Genomic DNA, 21712 nt, shown 5'->3' on the forward strand with positions numbered 1-21712 from the left:
AATAGCTATGGTGTATTACAAAAGAACACATTTTAAACTCAATCCCATATTTTGAATAGTTCATAAATAAGTGTTTTACATATATTCATCAATATTGCTCAAATCTAGTGTCATATTTCATCTGCCTCTTGCTCATTGAAATACCTTTTTAATTTTGCAATCACAGTATTGTTACTATAATATTGAAAACACTTTCAGCTTTTATTAGGTTTAAGATGATCTGTTCAACCGAAAGATAAATCAGACTTTTCTAATTTAATTGAATCGCAGGACGACTTAGTGAAAATAATTTTTTATTTAAGAATGAGGAAAGCAAGGCACTGCTGAGATTTGAACTCAGGATCTCCTGTTTACTAGACAGGCACTTTAACCAGCTAAGCCACAGCACCCTCTTGAAAATGCTTTAAGGAACAGTTTGCCATATGGTGTTCAAGAGAAACCTGAGTTTTTCACTTTCATAATCATTTCTCAGTTCAGAAAACGCACTACTCAAATAGTTTAGACGAGGATACTGATCCAATTGATAAACACCTCATTGATATATTGCTTATCCTGTTCATAAATGTTTTAATTATGCCTTCTTTAAGAATGCATTACTTGAATTCAACTCTAGAATGATTTTTTATCTCTATTTTGCTCTTTGTCACTCTTTTTTCCCTTTTTCATTCAAAGCATTACTTTGAAAATCTTCACAATACCACGTTTTTTTGTTTTTCAATTTAAGATGACCCATTCTAAATTTCACAGAACAACACTTTTCTTTTTAAAATGTATTAAACATTTGCGTGATGAAAATTATTTTTACATGTAAGGACCAATAATAAGGTGCTGCTGAGATTTGAACTCAGGATTTCCTGTTTACGAGACAGGTGCTTTAACCACTTAGCCACAGCACCTATTTTAGTGATACTGAAGGGATCATTAATTTAGTATTGGTGATCAAATTATGTGCCTGTGTTAAAGTGTCTTAATATGTATTCTAATGTTAAACAAGCAAGGATTCCTAATCTGTAAACAAGAATAGCTATGTTGTATTACAAAAGAACACATGTTACACTCAATCCCATATTTTGAATAGTTCATAAATAAGTGTTTTACATATATTCATCAATATTGCTCAAATCTAGGGTTATATTTCATCTGCCTCTTGCTCATTTAAATACCTTTTTGATTTTTGCAATCACAGTATTGTTACTATAATATTGAAAACACTTTCAGTTTTTATTAGGTTTAAGATGATCTGTTCAACCGAAAGATAAATCAGACTTTTCTAATTTAATTGAATCGCAGGACGACTCAATGAAAATAATTTTTTATTTAAGTATGAGGAAAGCAAGGCACTGCTGAGATTTGAACTCAGGATCTCCTGTTTACTAGACAGGCGCTTTAACCAGCTAAGCCACAGCACCCTTTTGAAAATGCTTTAAGGAACAGTTTGCCATATGGTGTTCAAGAGAATCCTGAGTTTTTCACTTTCATAATCATTTCTCAGTTCAGAAAACGCTCTACTCAACTACTTTAGACGAGAATACTGATCCTATTGATAAACACCTCATTGATATATTGCTTATCCTGTTCATAAATGTTTTAATTATGCCTTCTTTAAGAATGCATTACTTGATTTCAACTCTAGAATGATTTTTTATCTCTATTTTGCGCTTTGTCACTCTTTTTTCCCTTTTTCATTCAAAGCATTACTTTGAAAATCTTCACAATACCACATTTGTTAGTTTTTCAATTTAAGATGACCCATTCTAATGTTCACAGAACAACACTTTTCTTTTTAAAATGTATTAAACATTTGCGTGATGAAAATTATTTTTACATGTAAGGACCAATAATAAGGTGCTGCTGAGATTTGAACTCAGGATTTCTTGTTTACGAGACAGGCGCTTTAACCACTTAGCCACAGCACCTATTTTAGTGATACAGAAGGGATCATTAATTTAGTATTGTGATCAAATTCTGTGCCTGTGTTAAAGTGTCTTAATATGTATTCTAATGTTAAACAAGCAAGGATTCCTAATCTGTAAACAAGAATAGCTATGTTGTATTACAAAAGAACACATTTTAAACTCAATCCCATATTTTGAATAGTTCATAAATAATTGTTTTACATATATTCATCAATATTGCTCAAATCTAGGGTTATATTTCATCTGCCTCTTGCTCATTGAAATACCTTTTTGATTTTTGCAATCACAGTATTGTTACTATAATATTGAAAACACTTTCAGTTTTGATTAGGTTTAAGATGATCTGTTCAAACGAAAGATAAATCAGACTTTTCTAATTGAATTGAATCGCAGGACGACTTAATGAAAATAATTTTTTATATAAGAATGTGGAAAGCAAGGCACTGCTGAGATTTGAACTCAGGATCTCCTGTTTACTAGACAGGAACTTTAACCAGCTAAGCCACAGCACCCTCTTGAAAATGCTTTAAGGAACAGTTTGCCATATGGTGTTCAAGAGAATCCTGAGTTTTTCACTTTCATAATCATTTCTCAGTTCAGAAAACGCTCTACTCAACTACTTTATACGAGGATACTGATCCTATTGATAAACACCTCATTGATATATAGCTTATCCTGTTCATAAATGTTTTAATTATGCCTTCTTTAAGAATGCATTACTTGAATTCAACTCTAGAATGATTTTTTATCTCTATTTTGCTCTTTGTCACTCTTTTTTCCCTTTTTCATTCAAAGCATTACTTTGAAAATCTTCACAATACCATGTTTTTTTGTTTTTCAATTTAAGATGACCCATTCTAATGTTCACAGAACAACACTTTTCTTTTTAAAATGTATTAAACATTTGCGTGATGGAAATTATTTTTACATGTAAGGACCAATAATAAGGTGCTGCTGAGATTTGAACTCAGGATTTCCTGTTTACGAGACATGCGCTTTAACCACTTAGCCACAGCACCTTTATTAGTGCTACAGAAGGGATCATTAATTTAGTATTGGTGATCAAATTCTGTGCCTGTGTTAAAGTGTCTTAATATGTATTCTAATGTTAAACAAGCAAGGATTCCTAATCTGTAAACAAGAATAGCTATGTTGTATTAAAAAAGAACACATTTTAAACTCAATCCCATATTTTGAATAGTTCATAAATAAGTGTTTTACATATATTCATCAATATTGCTCAAATCTAGGGTTATATTTCATATGCCTCTTGCTCATTGAAATACCTTTTTGATTTTGCAATCACAGTATTGTTACTATAATATTGAAAACACTTTCAGTTTTTATTAGGTTTAAGATGATCTGTTCAACCGAAAGATAAATCAGACTTTTCTAATTTAATTGAATCGCAGGACGAATTAATGAAAATAGTTTTTTATTTAAGAATAAGGAAAGCAAGGCACTGCTGAGATTTGAACTCAGGATCTCCTGTTTACTAGACAGGCGCTTTAACCAGCTAAGCCACAGCACCCTCTTGAAAATGCTTTAAGGAACAGTTTGCCATATGGTGTTCAAGAGACTCCTGAGTTTTTCACTTTCATAATCATTTCTCAGTTCAGAAAACGCTCTACTCAACTACTTTAGACGAGGATACTGATCCTATTGATAAACACCTCATTGATATATTGCTTATCCTGTTCATAAATGTTTTAATTATGCCTTCTTTAAGAATGCATTACTTGATTTCAACTCTAGAATGATTTTTTATCTCTATTTTGCTCTTTGTCACTTTTTTTTCCGTTTTTCATTCAAAGCATTACTTTGAAAATCTTCACAATTCCACGTTTTTTAGTTTTTCAATTTAAGATGACCCATTCTAATGTTCACAGAACAACTCTTTTCTTTTTAAAATGTATTAAACATTTGCGTGATGAAAATTATTTTTACATGTAAGGACCAATAATAAGGTGCTGCTGAGATTTGAACTCAGGATTTCCTGTTTACGAAACAGGCGCTTTAACCACTTAGCCACAGCACCTACTTTAGTGATACAGAAGGGATCATTAATTTAGTATTGGTGATCAAATTCTGTGCCTGTGTTAAAGTGTCTTAATATGTATTCTAATGTTAAACAAGCAAGGATTCCTAATCTGTAAACAAGAATAGCTATGTTGTATTACAAAAGAACACATTTTAAACTCAATCCCATATTTTGAATAGTTCATAAATAAGTGTTTTAAATATATTCATCAATATTGCTCAAATCTAGGGTTATATTTCATCTGCCTCTTGCTCATTGAAATACCTTTTTGATTTTTGCAATCAAAGTATTGTTACTATAATATGGAAAACACTTTCAGTTTTTATTAGGTTTAAGATGATCTGTTCAACCGAAAGATAAATCAGACTTTTCTAATTTAATTGAATCGCAGGACGACTTAATGAAAATATTTTTTTATTTAAGAATGAGGAAAGCAAGGCACTGCTGAGATTTGAACTCAGGATCTCCTGTTTACTAGACAGGCGCTTTAACCAGCTAAGCCACAGCACCCTCTTGAAAATGCTTTAAGGAACAGTTTGCAATATGGTGTTCAAGAGAAACCTGAGTTTTTCACTTTCATAATCATTTCTCAGTTCAGAAAACGCTCTACTCAACTACTTTAGACGAGGATACTGATCCTATTGATAAACACCTCATTGATATATTGCTTATCCTGTTCGTAAATGTTTTAATCATGCCTTCTTTAAGAATGCATTACTTGAATTCAACTCTAGAATGATTTTTTATCTCTATTTTGCTCTTTGTCACTCTTTTTTCCCTTTTTCATTCAAAACATTACTTTGAAAATCTTCACAAAACCACGTTTTTTTGTTTTTCAATTTAAGATGACCCATTCTAATGTTCACAGAACAATACATTTCTTTTTAAAATGTATTAAACATTTGCGTGATGAAAATTATTTTTACATGTAAGGACCAATAATAAGTTGCTGCTGAGATTTGAACTCAGGATTTCCTGTTTACGAAACAGGCGCTTTAACCACTTAGCCACAGCACCTATTTTAGTGATACAGAAGGGATCATTAATTTATAATTGGTGATCAAATTCTGTGCCTGTGTTAAAGTGTCTTAATATGTATTCTAATGTTAAACAAGCAAGGATTCCTAATCTGTAAACAAGAATAGCTATGGTGTATTACAAAAGAACACATTTTAAACTCAATCCCATATTTTGAATAGTTCATAAATAAGTGTTTTACATATATTCATCAATATTGCTCAAATCTAGTGTCATATTTCATCTGCCTCTTGCTCATTGAAATACCTTTTTAATTTTGCAATCACAGTATTGTTACTATAATATTGAAAACACTTTCAGCTTTTATTAGGTTTAAGATGATCTGTTCAACCGAAAGATAAATCAGACTTTTCTAATTTAATTGAATCGCAGGACGACTTAGTGAAAATAATTTTTTATTTAAGAATGAGGAAAGCAAGGCACTGCTGAGATTTGAACTCAGGATCTCCTGTTTACTAGACAGGCGCTTTAACCAGCTAAGCCACAGCACCCTCTTGAAAATGCTTTAAGGAACAGTTTGCCATATGGTGTTCAAGAGAAACCTGAGTTTTTCACTTTCATAATCATTTCTCAGTTCAGAAAACACACTACTCAAATAGTTTAGACGAGGATACTGATCCAATTGATAAACACCTCATTGATATATTGCTTATCCTGTTCATAAATGTTTTAATTATGCCTTCTTTAAGAATGCATTACTTGAATTCAACTCTAGAATGATTTTTTATCTCTATTTTGCTCTTTGTCACTCTTTTTTCCCTTTTTCATTCAAAGCATTACTTTGAAAATCTTCACAATACCACGTTTTTTTGTTTTTCAATTTAAGATGACCCATTCTAAATTTCACAGAACAACACTTTTCTTTTTAAAATGTATTAAACATTTGCGTGATGAAAATTATTTTTACATGTAAGGACCAATAATAAGGTGCTGCTGAGATTTGAACTCAGGATTTCCTGTTTACGAGACAGGTGCTTTAACCACTTAGCCACAGCACCTATTTTAGTGATACTGAAGGGATCATTAATTTAGTATTGGTGATCAAATTATGTGCCTGTGTTAAAGTGTCTTAATATGTATTCTAATGTTAAACAAGCAAGGATTCCTAATCTGTAAACAAGAATAGCTATGTTGTATTACAAAAGAACACATGTTACACTCAATCCCATATTTTGAATAGTTCATAAATAAGTGTTTTACATATATTCATCAATATTGCTCAAATCTAGGGTTATATTTCATCTGCCTCTTGCTCATTTAAATACCTTTTTGATTTTTGCAATCACAGTATTGTTACTATAATATTGAAAACACTTTCAGTTTTTATTAGGTTTAAGATGATCTGTTCAACCGAAAGATAAATCAGACTTTTCTAATTTAATTGAATCGCAGGACGACTCAATGAAAATAATTTTTTATTAAAGTATGAGGAAAGCAAGGCACTGCTGAGATTTGAACTCAGGATCTCCTGTTTACTAGACAGGCGCTTTAACCAGCTAAGCCACAGCACCCTTTTGAAAATGCTTTAAGGAACAGTTTGCCATATGGTGTTCAAGAGAATCCTGAGTTTTTCACTTTCATAATCATTTCTCAGTTCAGAAAACGCTCTACTCAACTACTTTAGACGAGAATACTGATCCTATTGATAAACACCTCATTGATATATTGCTTATCCTGTTCATAAATGTTTTAATTATGCCTTCTTTAAGAATGCATTACTTGATTTCAACTCTAGAATGATTTTTTATCTCTATTTTGCGCTTTGTCACTCTTTTTTCCCTTTTTCATTCAAAGCATTACTTTGAAAATCTTCACAATACCACATTTGTTAGTTTTTCAATTTAAGATGACCCATTCTAATGTTCACAGAACAACACTTTTCTTTTTAAAATGTATTAAACATTTGCGTGATGAAAATTATTTTTACATGTAAGGACCAATAATAAGGTGCTGCTGAGATTTGAACTCAGGATTTCTTGTTTACGAGACAGGCGCTTTAACCACTTAGCCACAGCACCTATTTTAGTGATACAGAAGGGATCATTAATTTAGTATTGTGATCAAATTCTGTGCCTGTGTTAAAGTGTCTTAATATGTATTCTAATGTTAAACAAGCAAGGATTCCTAATCTGTAAACAAGAATAGCTATGTTGTATTACAAAAGAACACATTTTAAACTCAATCCCATATTTTGAATAGTTCATAAATAATTGTTTTACATATATTCATCAATATTGCTCAAATCTAGGGTTATATTTCATCTGCCTCTTGCTCATTGAAATACCTTTTTGATTTTTGCAATCACAGTATTGTTACTATAATATTGAAAACACTTTCAGTTTTGATTAGGTTTAAGATGATCTGTTCAAACGAAAGATAAATCAGACTTTTCTAATTGAATTGAATCGCAGGACGACTTAATGAAAATAATTTTTTATATAAGAATGTGGAAAGCAAGGCACTGCTGAGATTTGAACTCAGGATCTCCTGTTTACTAGACAGGAACTTTAACCAGCTAAGCCACAGCACCCTCTTGAAAATGCTTTAAGGAACAGTTTGCCATATGGTGTTCAAGAGAATCCTGAGTTTTTCACTTTCATAATCATTTCTCAGTTCAGAAAACGCTCTACTCAACTACTTTATACGAGGATACTGATCCTATTGATAAACACCTCATTGATATATTGCTTATCCTGTTCATAAATGTTTTAATTATGCCTTCTTTAAGAATGCATTACTTGAATTCAACTCTAGAATGATTTTTTATCTCTATTTTGCTCTTTGTCACTCTTTTTTCCCTTTTTCATTCAAAGCATTACTTTGAAAATCTTCACAATACCATGTTTTTTTGTTTTTCAATTTAAGATGACCCATTCTAATGTTCACAGAACAACACTTTTCTTTTTAAAATGTATTAAACATTTGCGTGATGGAAATTATTTTTACATGTAAGGACCAATAATAAGGTGCTGCTGAGATTTGAACTCAGGATTTCCTGTTTACGAGACATGCGCTTTAACCACTTAGCCACAGCACCTTTATTAGTGCTACAGAAGGGATCATTAATTTAGTATTGGTGATCAAATTCTGTGCCTGTGTTAAAGTGTCTTAATATGTATTCTAATGTTAAACAAGCAAGGATTCCTAATCTGTAAACAAGAATAGCTATGTTGTATTACAAAAGAACACATTTTAAACTCAATCCCATATTTTGAATAGTTCATAAATAAGTGTTTTACATATATTCATCAATATTGCTCAAATCTAGGGTTATATTTCATCTGCCTCTTGCTCATTGAAATACCTTTTTGATTTTTGCAATCAAAGTATTGTTACTATAATATGGAAAACACTTTCAGTTTTTATTAGGTTTAAGATGATCTGTTCAACCGAAAGATAAATCAGACTTTTCTAATTTAATTGAATCGCAGGACGACTTAATGAAAATATTTTTTTATTTAAGAATGAGGAAAGCAAGGCACTGCTGAGATTTGAACTCAGGATCTCCTGTTTACTAGACATGCGCTTTAACCAGCTAAGCCACAGCACCCTCTTGAAAATGCTTTAAGGAACAGTTTGCCATATGGTGTTCAAGAGAATCCTGAGTTTTTCACTTTCATAATCATTTCTCAGTTCAGGAAACGCTCTACTCAACTACTTTAGACGAGGATACTGATCCTATTCATAAACACCTCATTGATATATTGCTTATCTTGTTCATAAATGTTTTAATCATGCCTTCTTTAAGAATGCATTACTTGAATTCAACTCTAGAATGATTTTTTATCTCTATTTTGCTCTTTGTCACTCTTTTTTCCCTTTTTCATTCAAAGCATTACTTTGAAAATCTTCACAATACCACGTTTTTTTGTTTTTCAATTTAAGATGACCCATTCTAATGTTCACAGAACAACACTTTTCTTTTTAAAATGTATTAAACATTTGCGTGATGAAAATTATTTTTACATGTAAGGACCAATAATAAGGTGCTGCTGAAATTTGAACTCAGGATTTCCTGTTTACGAAACAGGCGCTTTAACCACTTAGCCACAGCACCTACTTTAGTGATATAGAAGGGATCATTAATTTAGGATTGGTGATCAAATTATGTGCCTGTGTTAAAGTGTCTTAATATGTATTCTAATGTTAAACAAGCAAGGATTCCTAATCTATAAACAAGAATAGCTATGTTGTATTAAAAAAGAACACATTTTAAACTCAATCCCATATTTTGAATAGTTCATAAATAGGTGTTTTACATATATTCATCAATATTGCTCAAATCTAGGGTTATATTTCATCTGCCTCTTGCTCATTGAAATACCTTTTTGATTTTGCAATCACAGTATTGTTACTATAATATTGAAAACACTTTCAGTTTTTATTAGGTTTAAGATGATCTGTTCAACCGAAAGATAAATCAGACTTTTCTAATTTAATTGAATCGCAGGACGAATTAATGAAAATAGTTTTTTATTTAAGAATGAGGAAAGCAAGGCACTGCTGAGATTTGAACTCAGGATCTCCTGTTTACTAGACAGGCGCTTTAACCAGCTGAGCCACAGCACCCTCTTGAAAATGCTTTAAGGAACAGTTTGCCATATGGTGTTCAAGAGAATCCTGAGTTTTTTACTTTCATAATCATTTCTCAGTTCAGAAAAAGCTCTACTCAACTACTTTAGACGAGGATACTGATCCTATTGATAGACACCTCATTGATATATTGCTTATCCTGTTCATAAATGTTTTAATTATGCCTTCTTTAAGAATGCATTACTTGATTTCAACTCTTGAATGATTTTTTATCTCTATTTTGCTCTTTGTCACTCTTTTTTCCCTTTTTCATTCAAAGCATTACTTTGAAAATCTTCACAATACCACGTTTTTTTGTTTTTCAATTTAAGATGACCCATTCTAATGTTCACAGAACAACACTTTTCTTTTTAAAATGTATTAATCATTTGTGTGATGAAAATTATTTTTACATGTAAGGACCAATAATAAGGTGCTGCTGAGATTTGAACTCAGGATTTCCTGTTTACGAGACAAGCGCTTTAACCACTTAGCCACAGCACCTACTTTAGCGACATAGAAGGGATCATTAATTTAGTATTGGTGATCAAATTCTGTGCCTGTGTTAAAGTGTCTTAATATGTATTCTAATGTTAAACAAGCAAGGATTCCTAATCTGTAAACAAGAATAGCTATGTTGTATTAAAAAAGAACACATTTTAAACTCAATCCCATATTTTGAATAGTTCATAAATAAGTGTTTTACATATATTCATCAATATTGCTCAAATCTAGGGTTATATTTCATATGCCTCTTGCTCATTGAAATACCTTTTTGATTTTGCAATCACAGTATTGTTACTATAATATTGAAAACACTTTCAGTTTTTATTAGGTTTAAGATGATCTGTTCAACCGAAAGATAAATCAGACTTTTCTAATTTAATTCAATCGCAGGACGAATTAATGAAAATAGTTTTGTATTTAAGAATAAGGAAAGCAAGGCACTGCTGAGATTTGAACTCAGGATCTCCTGTTTACTAGACAGGCGCTTTAACCAGCTAAGCCACAGCACCCTCTTGAAAATGCTTTAAGGAACAGTTTGCCATATGGTGTTCAAGAGACTCCTGAGTTTTTCACTTTCATAATCATTTCTCAGTTCAGAAAACGCTCTACTCAACTACTTTAGACGAGGATACTGATCCTATTGATAAACACCTCATTGATATATTGCTTATCCTGTTCATAAATGTTTTAATTATGCCTTCTTTAAGAATGCATTACTTGATTTCAACTCTAGAATGATTTTTTATCTCTATTTTGCTCTTTGTCACTTTTTTTTCCGTTTTTCATTCAAAGCATTACTTTGAAAATCTTCACAATACCACGTTTTTTAGTTTTTCAATTTAAGATGACCCATTCTAATGTTCACAGAACAACACTTTTCTTTTTAAAATGTATTAAACATTTGCGTGATGAAAATTATTTTTACATGTAAGGACCAATAATAAGGTGCTGCTGAGATTTGAACTCAGGATTTCCTGTTTACGAAACAGGCGCTTTAACCACTTAGCCACAGCACCTACTTTAGTGATACAGAAGGGATCATTAATTTAGTATTGGTGATCAAATTCTGTGCCTGTGTTAAAGTGTCTTAATATGTATTCTAATGTTAAACAAGCAAGGATTCCTAATCTGTAAACAAGAATAGCTATGTTGTATTAAAAAAGAACACATTTTAAACTCAATCCCATATTTTGAATAGTTTATAAATAAGTGTTTTACATATATTCATCAATATTGCTCAAATCTAGGGTCATATTTCATCTGCCTCTTGCTCATTGAAATACCTTTTTAATTTTGCAAACACAGTATTGTTACTATAATATTGAAAACACTTTCAGTTTTTATTAGGTTTAAGATGATCTGTTCAACCGAAAGATAAATCAGACTTTTCTAATTTAATTGAATCGCAGGACGACTTAATGAAAATAATGTTTTATTTAAGAATGCGGAAAGCAAGGCACTGCTGAGATTTGAACTCAGGATCACCTGTATACTAGACAGGCGCTTTAACCAGCTAAGCCACAGCACCCTCTTGAAAATGCCTTAAGGAACAGTTTGCCATATGGTGTTCAAGAGAAACCTGAGTTTTTCACTTTCATAATCATTTCTCAGTTCAGAAAACGCACTACTCAAATAGTTTAGACGAGGATACTGATCCTATTCATAAACACCTCATTGATATATTGCTTATCCTGTTCATAAATGTTTTAATTATGCCTTCTTTAAGAATGCATTACTTGAATTCAACTCTAGAATGATTTTTTATCTCTATTTTGCTCTTTGTCACTCTTTTTTCCCTTTTTCATTCAAAGCATTACTTTGAAAATCTTCACAATACCAGGTTTTTTTGTTTTTCAATTTAAGATGACCCATTCTAATGTTCACAGAACAACACTTTTCTTTTTAAAATGTATTAAACATTTGCGTGATGAAAATTATTTTTATATGTAAGGACCAATAATAAGGTGCTGCTGAGATTTGAACTCAGGATTTCCTGTTTACGAGACAGGCGCTTTAACCACTTAGCCACAGCACCTACTTTAGTGATATAGAAGGGATCATTAATTTAGGATTGGTGATCAAATTCTGTGCCTGTGTTAAAGTGTCTTAATATGTATTCTAATGTTAAACAAGCAAGGATTCCTAATCTATAAACAAGAATAGCTATGTTGTATTAAAAAAGAACACATTTTAAACTCAATCCCATATTTTGAATAGTTCATAAATAAGTGTTTTACATATATTCATCAATATTGCTCAAATCTAGGGTTATATTTCATCTGCCTCTTGCTCATTGAAATACCTTTTTGATTTTGCAATCACAGTATTGTTACTATAATATTGAAAACACTTTCAGTTTTTATTAGGTTTAAGATGATCTGTTCAACCGAAAGATAAATCAGACTTTTCTAATTAAATTGAATCGCAGGACGAATTAATGAAAATAGTTTTTTATTTAAGAATGAGGAAAGCAAGGCACTGCTGAGATTTGAACTCAGGATCTCCTGTTTACTAGACAGGCGCTTTAACCAGCTAAGCCACAGCACCCTCTTGAAAATGCTTTAAGGAACAGTTTGCCATATGGTGTTCAAGAGAATCCTGAGTTTTTTACTTTCATAATCATTTCTCAGTTCAGAAAACGCTCTACTCAACTACTTTAGACGAGGATACTGATCCTATTGATAAACACCTCATTGATATATTGCTTATCCTGTTCATAAATGTTTTAATTATGCCTTCTTTAAGAATACATTACTTGATTTCAACTCTAGAATGATTTTTAATCTCTATTTTGCTCTTTGTCACTCTTTTTTCCCTTTTTCATTCAAAGCATTACTTTGAAAATCTTCACAATACCACGTTTTTTTGTTTTTCAATTTAAGATGACCCATTCTAATGTTCACAGAACAACACTTTTCTTTTTAAAATGTATTAATCATTTGTGTGATGAAAATTATTTTTACATGTAAGGACCAATAATAAGGTGCTGCTGAGATTTGAACTCAGGATTTCCTGTTTACGAGACAGGCACTTTAACCACTTAGCCACAGCACCTACTTTAGCGATATAGAAGGGATCATTAATTTAGTATTGGTGATCAAATTCTGTGCCTGTGTTAAAGTGTCTTAATATGTATTCTAATGTTAAACAAGCAAGGATTCCTAATCTGTAAACAAGAATAGCTATGTTGTATTAAAAAAGAACACATTTTAAACTCAATCCCATATTTTGAATAGTTCATAAATAAGTGTTTTACATATATTCATCAATATTGCTCAAATCTAGGGTTATATTTCATATGCCTCTTGCTCATTGAAATACCTTTTTGATTTTGCAATCACAGTATTGTTACTATAATATTGAAAACACTTTCAGTTTTTATTAGGTTTAAGATGATCTGTTCAACCGAAAGATAAATCAGACTTTTCTAATTAAATTGAATCGCAGGACGAATTAATGAAAATAGTTTTTTATTTAAGAATGAGGAAAGCAAGGCACTGCTGAGATTTGAACTCAGGATCTCCTGTTTACTAGACAGGCGCTTTAACCAGCTAAGCCACAGCACCCTCTTAAAAATGCTTTAAGGAACAGTTTGCCATATGGTGTTCAAGAGAATCCTGAGTTTTTTACTTTCATAATCATTTCTCAGTTCAGAAAACGCTCTACTCAACTACTTTAGACGAGGATACTGATCCTATTGATAAACACCTCATTGATATATTGCTTATCCTGTTCATAAATGTTTTAATTATGCCTTCTTTAAGAATGCATTACTTGATTTCAACTCTAGAATGATTTTTTATTTCTATTTTGCTCTTTGTCACTCTTTTTTCCCTTTTTCATTCAAAGCATTACTTTGAAAATCTTCACAATACCACGTTTTTTTGTTTTTCAATTTAAGATGACCCATTCTAATGTTCACAGAACAACACTTTTCTTTTTAAAATGTATTAATCATTTGTGTGATGAAAATTATTTTTACATGTAAGGACCAATAATAAGGTGCTGCTGAGATTTGATCTCAGGATTTCCTGTTTACGAGACAGGCGCTTTAACCACTTAGCCACAGCACCTACTTTTGTGATATAGAAGGGATCATTAATTTAGGATTGGTGATCAAATTCTGTGCCTGTGTTAAAGTGTCTTAATATGTATTCTAATGTTAAACAAGCAAGGATTCCTAATCTATAAACAAGAATAGCTATGTTGTATTAAAAAAGAACACATTTTAAACTCAATCCCATATTTTGAATAGTTCATAAATAAGTGTTTTACATATATTCATCAATATTGCTCAAATCTAGGGTTATATTTCATCTGCCTCTTGCTCATTGAAATACCTTTTTGATTTTGCAATCACAGTATTGTTACTATAATATTGAAAACACTTTCAGTTTTTATTAGGTTTAAGATGATCTGTTCAACCGAAAGATAAATCAGACTTTTCTAATTAAATTGAATCGCAGGACGAATTAATGAAAATAGTTTTTTATTTAAGAATGAGGAAAGCAAGGCACTGCTGAGATTTGAACTCAGGATCTCCTGTTTACTAGACAGGCGCTTTAACCAGCTAAGCCACAGCACCCTCTTGAAAATGCTTTAAGGAACAGTTTGCCATATGGTGTGCAAGAGAATCCTGAGTTTTTTACTTTCATAATCATTTCTCAGTTCAGAAAACGCTCTACTCAACTACTTTAGACGAGGATACTGATCCTATTGATAAACACCTCATTGATATATTGCTTATCCTGTTCATAAATGTTTTAATTATGCCTTCTTTAAGAATACATTACTTGATTTCAACTCTAGAATGATTTTTAATCTCTATTTTGCTCTTTGTCACTCTTTTTTCCCTTTTTCATTCAAAGCATTACTTTGAAAATCTTCACAATACCACGTTTTTTTGTTTTTCAATTTAAGATGACCCATTCTAATGTTCACAGAACAACACTTTTCTTTTTAAAATGTATTAATCATTTGTGTGATGAAAATTATTTTTACATGTAAGGACCAATAATAAGGTGCTGCTGAGATTTGAACTCAGGATTTCCTGTTTACGAGACAGGCACTTTAACCACTTAGCCACAGCACCTACTTTAGCGATATAGAAGGGATCATTAATTTAGTATTGGTGATCAAATTCTGTGCCTGTGTTAAAGTGTCTTAATATGTATTCTAATGTTAAACAAGCAAGGATTCCTAATCTGTAAACAAGAATAGCTATGTTGTATTAAAAAAGAACACATTTTAAACTCAATCCCATATTTTGAATAGTTCATAAATAAGTGTTTTACATATATTCATCAATATTGCTCAAATCTAGGGTTATATTTCATATGCCTCTTGCTCATTGAAATACCTTTTTGATTTTGCAATCACAGTATTGTTACTATAATATTGAAAACACTTTCAGTTTTTATTAGGTTTAAGATGATCTGTTCAACCGAAAGATAAATCAGACTTTTCTAATTTAATTGAATCGCAGTACGAATTAATGAAAATAGTTTTTTATTTAAGAATAAGGAAAGCAAGGCACTGCGGAGATTTGAACTCAGGATCTCCTGTTTACTAGACAGACGCTTTAACCAGCTAAGCCACAGCACCCTCTTGAAAATGCTTTAAGGAACAGTTTGCCATATGGTGTTCAAGAGACTCCTGAGTTTTTCACTTTCATAATCATTTCTCAGTTCAGAAAACGCTCTACTCAACTACTTTAGACGAGGATACTGATCCTATTGATAAACACCTCATTGATATATTGCTTATCCTGTTCATAAATGTTTTAATTATGCCTTCTTTAAGAATGCATTACTTGATTTCAACTCTAGAATGATTTTTTATCTCTATTTTGCTCTTTGTCACTCTTTTTTCCGTTTTTCATTCAAAGCATTACTTTGAAAATCTTCACAATACCACGTTTTTTAGTTTTTCAATTTAAGATGACCCATTCTAATGTTCACAGAACAACTCTTTTCTTTTTAAAATGTATTAAACATTTGCATGAGGAAAATTATTTTTACATGTAAGGACCAATAATAAGGTGCTGCTGAGATTTGAACTCAGGATTTTTAGTTTACGAGACAGGCGCTTTAACCACTTAGCCACAGCACCTACTTTAGTGATACAGAAGGGATCATTAATTTAGTATTGGTGATCAAATTCTGTGCCTGTGTTAAAGTGTCTTAATATGTATTCTAATGTTAAACAAGCAAGGATACTGTAGTGATCAAGTCCACTCAGTTGAGATGGTTTAAGGAGGTTTTATTGGTGATGGTACAGGATCACAGGAAGATTAGAAGTAGACCAGATAAAGACCCCACCAGGAGCAGCCAGCAGGTAGCTCAGCCCAGTCAACTGTCATTACTCACTGCAGATTCCCAACATTCTGACAGCATCATCACATTAACATTCCACTGGTGGTAGACTGGCAATGCATTAGCATTAGCAGGATATAACATATCCCCCTTTCTTATACGGGAAAACATAAAGCCAGAAACATAAGAGAAGAACTTGAGAAAGTGAAAGCAAAACAACCATCAAAAGAAGAGCAGTATGAGAGCAACCATTACAAGAAGAGCAAACAAGAGGGAAATCAAAGAACAGAGAAGAAAAGACATAGAAACCATCCTCCCTTCTTACACAAAAGCGAAGAAGAGTCAACTTAAGAGAAAAGGACAAGAAAAAGCACAAAAGACTTCCTCCGAACTCACCCACTGGCCAGAACAGGAATAAAATGGGGCTGAAAATGGAAAACAAACAGAACACAGGCAGCGACGAACGCAGAGGAAGAAAACACGACAGAAAAACAAAGGAAAGACCAGAAATCACAAGAGACACGAGAAGAAGACGTCAGAAGGAAAACTGAAAAGGAGAAAGAAACAAGGATAATGAGGAAAAATAAGGGCGATTCCCCATCAAAACACCACTAAAATAACACAAACAAAAACACAAAATTGTAATGCAAAGATATTTGTGCAAAAATAGCATTAAACATAAAATATCAACAGAACATACTTAGCAATGAAAACATGAAAAGCACCCAAATATGGTAAAAACGTAAGCTAAATATGAAACTCGAATACATGGGTGAGAACCCACGACTAATCTCTAGGGATAGAGATGAGTAGTGCACAAAACTGGAAATACTCACCATACATATAAGTGTAAGGACAAACTTTGTGTTGAAAAACTACACCGTGCACTGTACTAATGTAACTGCGATAAAACAGCACATATGAGTAGGTACTCATGACAAATTCCCAAAAACGATAGGAATATTTGGGTAAGAACCCATAGTAATGCAAAAAGGACTGTAACCTTTGCATGAATTCCCTGTAAAAGGGTAGAACTGACAGTGTTCAGATCGGAACCCGCTCTTGTGCAATAAGACTATAACCTTTGCATGGGTCCTCTGTGAGAGGGAAACAGAATAGTGCACACTTGAAAATTGTATAAACGTAAAACAATCTTCTCCTTCTAAAACTTCAACATACGCTAAAAACACAGGTTCTCATAAGTTCAACATATCACCATCAAACTAGATCTATAATTGGAAAGTTATTCAAGACCTATACGACACAATGTATAAAGCAGGCTTAACCAGGGTGGTGAGCGATCCCTCACCCGAGTAGTGTGAACGGAGCACACCCCAAACTGCGCATCCAGATATCAAACCTGTAAAGCAAACAGTCAAGAATAGTAACATGTAGCCCCTGTATAGCCCCACAAAAAAATGGCAAAAACACACCAGATGGAGAAATGTCATTAAAGATGTGTCCCAAAACCTTCAAATTTGAAAGCGGCAGTTGACACTGCAAACATCAGGTCAAAAGAAACAAAAAAAATGACCAAAAATCAAAGTTAAAAACAATGATAAATCTCACCTGACGTTGCCCATCGTAGTACTGCAGTAGAAATGCCCTAAACAAGCGCTGCCTCCCAACAACAGACACCCAACCAAAATGATGGGAAATTCTTACAACAGTAGCTTGTCCTGAGACTCTGTGCTAAATCCAGAACTCTCCGTCATCCACAGCAGACAAAATGACTTTTGTGCAAGATGAGTGTGGGGTCTCTATCCCTGTAGTATGAAAGGACAAAATGGACCAAATAAATGAACGTTGGTAAGAGGGTATCCCCAAACCTAGTGTTGACTAGAGGCTCTGTAGACATTCGTTGTATAGGAAGAACATCTGTACTACGTAGACAGCATTGAGACAGGCTGTTGGAACAGCATGAACAGACTATTTGGGACGCTGTAGGAAAAGCAATAAAAATTCTTTTGAGATTCTATGGACCAGCAATAACAGACCTTTTGAGATTCTATAGAAACAGCAATAACAGACCTTTTTAGATTCTGTGGAGAGTACATCACAAGAAACCTAGAAAAGCATAAAATATTCATTAGAATGACATAGATGGGTGACCCACCCACTACCAACACATGGGACTTAAACCCATAAGAAACGACGTAGATGGGACTAACACCCACTAGAAACACATGGGACTTGTACCCATAAGAACGAGGTAGGTGGAACTAACACCCACCACAAACACATGGGACTTGTACCCATAAAAACAAGGTAGGTGGGACTAACACCCACTACAAACACGTGGGACGTGTACCCATACGAACCACAAACACATGGGACTTGTACCCATAAGAACCAGGTGGAACTAACACCCACCACAAACACATGGGAATTGTACCCATAAGAACAAGGTAGGTGGGACCTACACCCACTACAACCACATGGGACTTGTACCCATTTGAACATAAGTGAAAGTACTGCACAATAAAAAAAATGCGTAGGAACCCATGATATAGTGTGCAAAAATAATACCCTGGAGGTGATTTCATGTGCACTGAACAGATGGGAAAGTGACCCATGTGACACCCCGTGTGGAGGTAAAAATGTTGTGCACCGTAGAGATGAGACTGAAACCCAAGAACACAAATATAAATGCAAAAGGGACTGCCACCCTTGCATATGTCCCCGAAGGAAAACAGACTAGAATTGTATACTCCATAGGCACCCTATGTAGGGTAAGAACATCCCCTTTGGACAGTAACCCCAAAGGTCAAGTAATATACAATGCACAAAAAAAACTAACAACCATTAAAACATTGCAAGCACAAGATAATGTACAATAGGCTACACGCTGTTAAAAACAATAAAATAAAATAAATAAAGTAGTCACCGTAGTCATTTGAATGAAGGGAGACACGTAGCGTATGCGTGTGAGTAGTTCTAAGTCCAAAAGATGCATGAAACCACAAGTTCGTTAGATTACACTTTCCGTGTAAAAGAATTCTACATGAGCCTAAGCTATAATAACAAAAAAAAATGTTACAGGTGTACCTGCCAATGCAATGGTGTTGAACAGGCAGTCGAAAGACTCCAAGGAACAAGGAAGTTTCACGCTGCTCAGAAAACGCCGAACGGAAGCCAACGGGAACTTGAGCATTGCTGGAGGACAACTCACACAAGTGCTCTATAATGAAGTTTGTCGTTGCCCTCTTGACCTCTGGAGAGGACAGGAGATTGTAGATTGCAGATGCGTGGACTGAAACCACACAACGCGTGAACTAGATAGATGTGCACTGAAACAGAGGTGAAACATAAAAAAATAAAAAAATAAAACACCTCATGGAGAGGTCAGCGTTGTGTACCAGTAGGAGGACAAAACCCTTGTAATACACCTCTAGAGAAGGTATATCGATTGTGCACGATTTTACACTGTGTAGTAAGTTCAAAGGTGTGCACTGTGACCATATTAATTCACTTGTTGAATATAGCTCACTAGAAATTAATACGTCATTGAGTAATGACATGCCGTGCACTAGAAATGGAAAACCTAGTAAACTGTAAACGAAAATAACATCTTAATACATTTGCCAATGAAGCTTTGAGTTTAAAATGTGAGACATAGACACTAGATGGCAGCATAGGCCAAAAATTTAATCTGCGTAAACACAAGATATTGACAGACAGTATTGTACATTCCTAAACTGCACTCGATGAAGCAACAAAGCAATGAAAATGTTTTGAGTCACCAGGAAGAAAAAATAGCACACTGAAATGTCGTTAACACATCGTCGATCCAAAAATCCTCACAACAGTGTGCAGTACGTTTCAAGAATGTTCACCTCAAGACAACATAAAAAAATATTATTTGGTAAATCGTGTGAATTCCATCCGACCCTGACGAAACAAAGGTGGAAATACCTCGTAGTCAATTCACCCCCTGGCAGTCTTGTAAATAGACCGGTGACATGCTGGAGGCACATAAAACTTTATTTAAAGTGAGAGAATCAGAGAATACCTTGCAGTCTGCAGCATGAAACGTAATTCAGCTAAGATGGTGGCACGTATTCAACGCGGAGCAGGATGGCTCACCGCACGTCCTTGCTGCAGAGCATCCCTCATCAGCTGCCAATTATGACGTAGGAAGAGGTCCGAAGATTATGCCAAGCAGGTAAGATCGCGTGCACAAGAACGAACGCGCGCTCTTTCTTTTTTTTTAAATAACAGAAAAAAATAATGTTAAACTGCCCAATGAAGCAATGGCTTACCAGAGGCCCATCGATGCAAATAAAAACATGGCTAACCTCCCAAAAATGAAGCATTTCCATAGGCAGAGCCGGGTAAAACACGGGGAAGACGAAAATAATGACACTCCCCCCATAGCGCTTGAAAGTTGCTCCTCAGCATGTCAGGCAGTAACACAAGAACAGAAAATTTTCTCTCACCCAACTTGAAGTTCATCACAGGGAATTAGTAGCTCTACTCACACGGAGAGTTCTTGATAGAGTTGAAGCGCTCAAGCTTTACCAGAGGAGATGAGATTAATTCCATTAATACCATTGTGAAATGAGGTTGCCGCTTTTGAAATTTGAAACGCCACACAACAGGTATAAAATATTTCCCTCGCAGCAAACAACCATTGGTAGAAACAAATTTGAATGTGCTCTGCTCTGATCTCCGCGTATGTCCCCACACTTGCTACATTTAAAAAAAATGTCACACATCCAATTCCACAGAAAGGCAATGTTGAGCCTAACAGACAACACTGGAGGCAAAAACTGAGATAGCCACTGGTTACCTTAGTCAATGAAACACTGTGAATTGTTTCTGAGGCAATGTAGACATAAGTAGTTGCTTTGTAAGCAATAGTTGAGAAGTAATTTCTTGTGGCACATGTAGAAAACTTTGATGATGAATTACAGCATGCTTGGAAAAGAGATATCTGGTGAAAAGCAGGACAGCAAACAAAGCTATTGAGACAGGAACTGGCACTTGTGATGCTGTAGGAACAGCAAGCAGAGGCAGGAGCTGGTTATAGACTTGAGCTGGCACTTAGACGTAGAGTGTAGATGTAGGTAGGCTTACCCTCTGAAGGCACAGCACAGAAAAAAAACGTAGTAAAGTGTCAGGCTTACCCATGTTGAAGGCATAGCAGTTTCCCAGATGTAGGAAAGCTTGAAGTAGGCTTACCCTCACATGAAGGCACAGCAAAAGACGTGTAGCAATAGCTCTGGAGAGTAGACGCCAAAGACTGAATGGGCAGCTGCAGAAGTAGAACTCCCAGACGCTTTTCCTCACAGGAACAACTGGCAGACTGGTAGTAGTGGGCG

The 21712-nt window shown here is 33.9% G+C and overlaps 25 non-coding genes across 25 annotated transcripts; all 25 read right to left on the reverse strand.

Annotated features, from left to right (window-relative positions):
• Nucleotides 1–315: 315 nt before the first annotated feature.
• Nucleotides 316–389, reverse strand: TRNAT-AGU (transfer RNA threonine (anticodon AGU)). Its single transcript has one exon. It is a non-coding gene; the product is annotated as a tRNA-Thr (tRNA).
• Nucleotides 390–823: 434 nt separating this feature from the next.
• TRNAT-CGU (transfer RNA threonine (anticodon CGU)) lies at nt 824–896 on the reverse strand. Its single transcript has one exon. It is a non-coding gene; the product is annotated as a tRNA-Thr (tRNA).
• A 439-nt stretch (nt 897–1335) lies between these two features.
• Nucleotides 1336–1409, reverse strand: TRNAT-AGU (transfer RNA threonine (anticodon AGU)). The gene has a single exon. It is a non-coding gene; the product is annotated as a tRNA-Thr (tRNA).
• Nucleotides 1410–1843: 434 nt separating this feature from the next.
• TRNAT-CGU (transfer RNA threonine (anticodon CGU)) lies at nt 1844–1916 on the reverse strand. The gene has a single exon. It is a non-coding gene; the product is annotated as a tRNA-Thr (tRNA).
• A 1457-nt stretch (nt 1917–3373) lies between these two features.
• Nucleotides 3374–3447, reverse strand: TRNAT-AGU (transfer RNA threonine (anticodon AGU)). The gene has a single exon. It is a non-coding gene; the product is annotated as a tRNA-Thr (tRNA).
• A 434-nt stretch (nt 3448–3881) lies between these two features.
• Nucleotides 3882–3954, reverse strand: TRNAT-CGU (transfer RNA threonine (anticodon CGU)). The gene has a single exon. It is a non-coding gene; the product is annotated as a tRNA-Thr (tRNA).
• Nucleotides 3955–4393: 439 nt separating this feature from the next.
• Nucleotides 4394–4467, reverse strand: TRNAT-AGU (transfer RNA threonine (anticodon AGU)). The gene has a single exon. It is a non-coding gene; the product is annotated as a tRNA-Thr (tRNA).
• Nucleotides 4468–4901: 434 nt separating this feature from the next.
• TRNAT-CGU (transfer RNA threonine (anticodon CGU)) lies at nt 4902–4974 on the reverse strand. Its single transcript has one exon. It is a non-coding gene; the product is annotated as a tRNA-Thr (tRNA).
• Nucleotides 4975–5412: 438 nt separating this feature from the next.
• Nucleotides 5413–5486, reverse strand: TRNAT-AGU (transfer RNA threonine (anticodon AGU)). Its single transcript has one exon. It is a non-coding gene; the product is annotated as a tRNA-Thr (tRNA).
• Nucleotides 5487–5920: 434 nt separating this feature from the next.
• On the reverse strand, nt 5921–5993 carry TRNAT-CGU (transfer RNA threonine (anticodon CGU)). The gene has a single exon. It is a non-coding gene; the product is annotated as a tRNA-Thr (tRNA).
• A 439-nt stretch (nt 5994–6432) lies between these two features.
• TRNAT-AGU (transfer RNA threonine (anticodon AGU)) lies at nt 6433–6506 on the reverse strand. The gene has a single exon. It is a non-coding gene; the product is annotated as a tRNA-Thr (tRNA).
• Nucleotides 6507–6940: 434 nt separating this feature from the next.
• TRNAT-CGU (transfer RNA threonine (anticodon CGU)) lies at nt 6941–7013 on the reverse strand. Its single transcript has one exon. It is a non-coding gene; the product is annotated as a tRNA-Thr (tRNA).
• A 1966-nt stretch (nt 7014–8979) lies between these two features.
• Nucleotides 8980–9052, reverse strand: TRNAT-CGU (transfer RNA threonine (anticodon CGU)). The gene has a single exon. It is a non-coding gene; the product is annotated as a tRNA-Thr (tRNA).
• A 438-nt stretch (nt 9053–9490) lies between these two features.
• TRNAT-AGU (transfer RNA threonine (anticodon AGU)) lies at nt 9491–9564 on the reverse strand. The gene has a single exon. It is a non-coding gene; the product is annotated as a tRNA-Thr (tRNA).
• Nucleotides 9565–9998: 434 nt separating this feature from the next.
• Nucleotides 9999–10071, reverse strand: TRNAT-CGU (transfer RNA threonine (anticodon CGU)). Its single transcript has one exon. It is a non-coding gene; the product is annotated as a tRNA-Thr (tRNA).
• Nucleotides 10072–10509: 438 nt separating this feature from the next.
• TRNAT-AGU (transfer RNA threonine (anticodon AGU)) lies at nt 10510–10583 on the reverse strand. Its single transcript has one exon. It is a non-coding gene; the product is annotated as a tRNA-Thr (tRNA).
• A 434-nt stretch (nt 10584–11017) lies between these two features.
• On the reverse strand, nt 11018–11090 carry TRNAT-CGU (transfer RNA threonine (anticodon CGU)). The gene has a single exon. It is a non-coding gene; the product is annotated as a tRNA-Thr (tRNA).
• A 438-nt stretch (nt 11091–11528) lies between these two features.
• TRNAT-AGU (transfer RNA threonine (anticodon AGU)) lies at nt 11529–11602 on the reverse strand. Its single transcript has one exon. It is a non-coding gene; the product is annotated as a tRNA-Thr (tRNA).
• A 434-nt stretch (nt 11603–12036) lies between these two features.
• TRNAT-CGU (transfer RNA threonine (anticodon CGU)) lies at nt 12037–12109 on the reverse strand. Its single transcript has one exon. It is a non-coding gene; the product is annotated as a tRNA-Thr (tRNA).
• A 438-nt stretch (nt 12110–12547) lies between these two features.
• On the reverse strand, nt 12548–12621 carry TRNAT-AGU (transfer RNA threonine (anticodon AGU)). The gene has a single exon. It is a non-coding gene; the product is annotated as a tRNA-Thr (tRNA).
• Nucleotides 12622–13055: 434 nt separating this feature from the next.
• On the reverse strand, nt 13056–13128 carry TRNAT-CGU (transfer RNA threonine (anticodon CGU)). The gene has a single exon. It is a non-coding gene; the product is annotated as a tRNA-Thr (tRNA).
• A 438-nt stretch (nt 13129–13566) lies between these two features.
• TRNAT-AGU (transfer RNA threonine (anticodon AGU)) lies at nt 13567–13640 on the reverse strand. Its single transcript has one exon. It is a non-coding gene; the product is annotated as a tRNA-Thr (tRNA).
• Nucleotides 13641–14074: 434 nt separating this feature from the next.
• Nucleotides 14075–14147, reverse strand: TRNAT-CGU (transfer RNA threonine (anticodon CGU)). The gene has a single exon. It is a non-coding gene; the product is annotated as a tRNA-Thr (tRNA).
• Nucleotides 14148–14585: 438 nt separating this feature from the next.
• On the reverse strand, nt 14586–14659 carry TRNAT-AGU (transfer RNA threonine (anticodon AGU)). The gene has a single exon. It is a non-coding gene; the product is annotated as a tRNA-Thr (tRNA).
• A 434-nt stretch (nt 14660–15093) lies between these two features.
• On the reverse strand, nt 15094–15166 carry TRNAT-CGU (transfer RNA threonine (anticodon CGU)). Its single transcript has one exon. It is a non-coding gene; the product is annotated as a tRNA-Thr (tRNA).
• Between the last annotated feature and the right edge of the window lie 6546 nt (nt 15167–21712).

The sequence above is a fragment of the Triturus cristatus genome, chromosome 8 (assembly GCF_964204655.1).
Source record: "Triturus cristatus chromosome 8, aTriCri1.1, whole genome shotgun sequence".
In the NCBI taxonomy this organism is placed as follows: domain Eukaryota; kingdom Metazoa; phylum Chordata; class Amphibia; order Caudata; family Salamandridae; genus Triturus; species Triturus cristatus.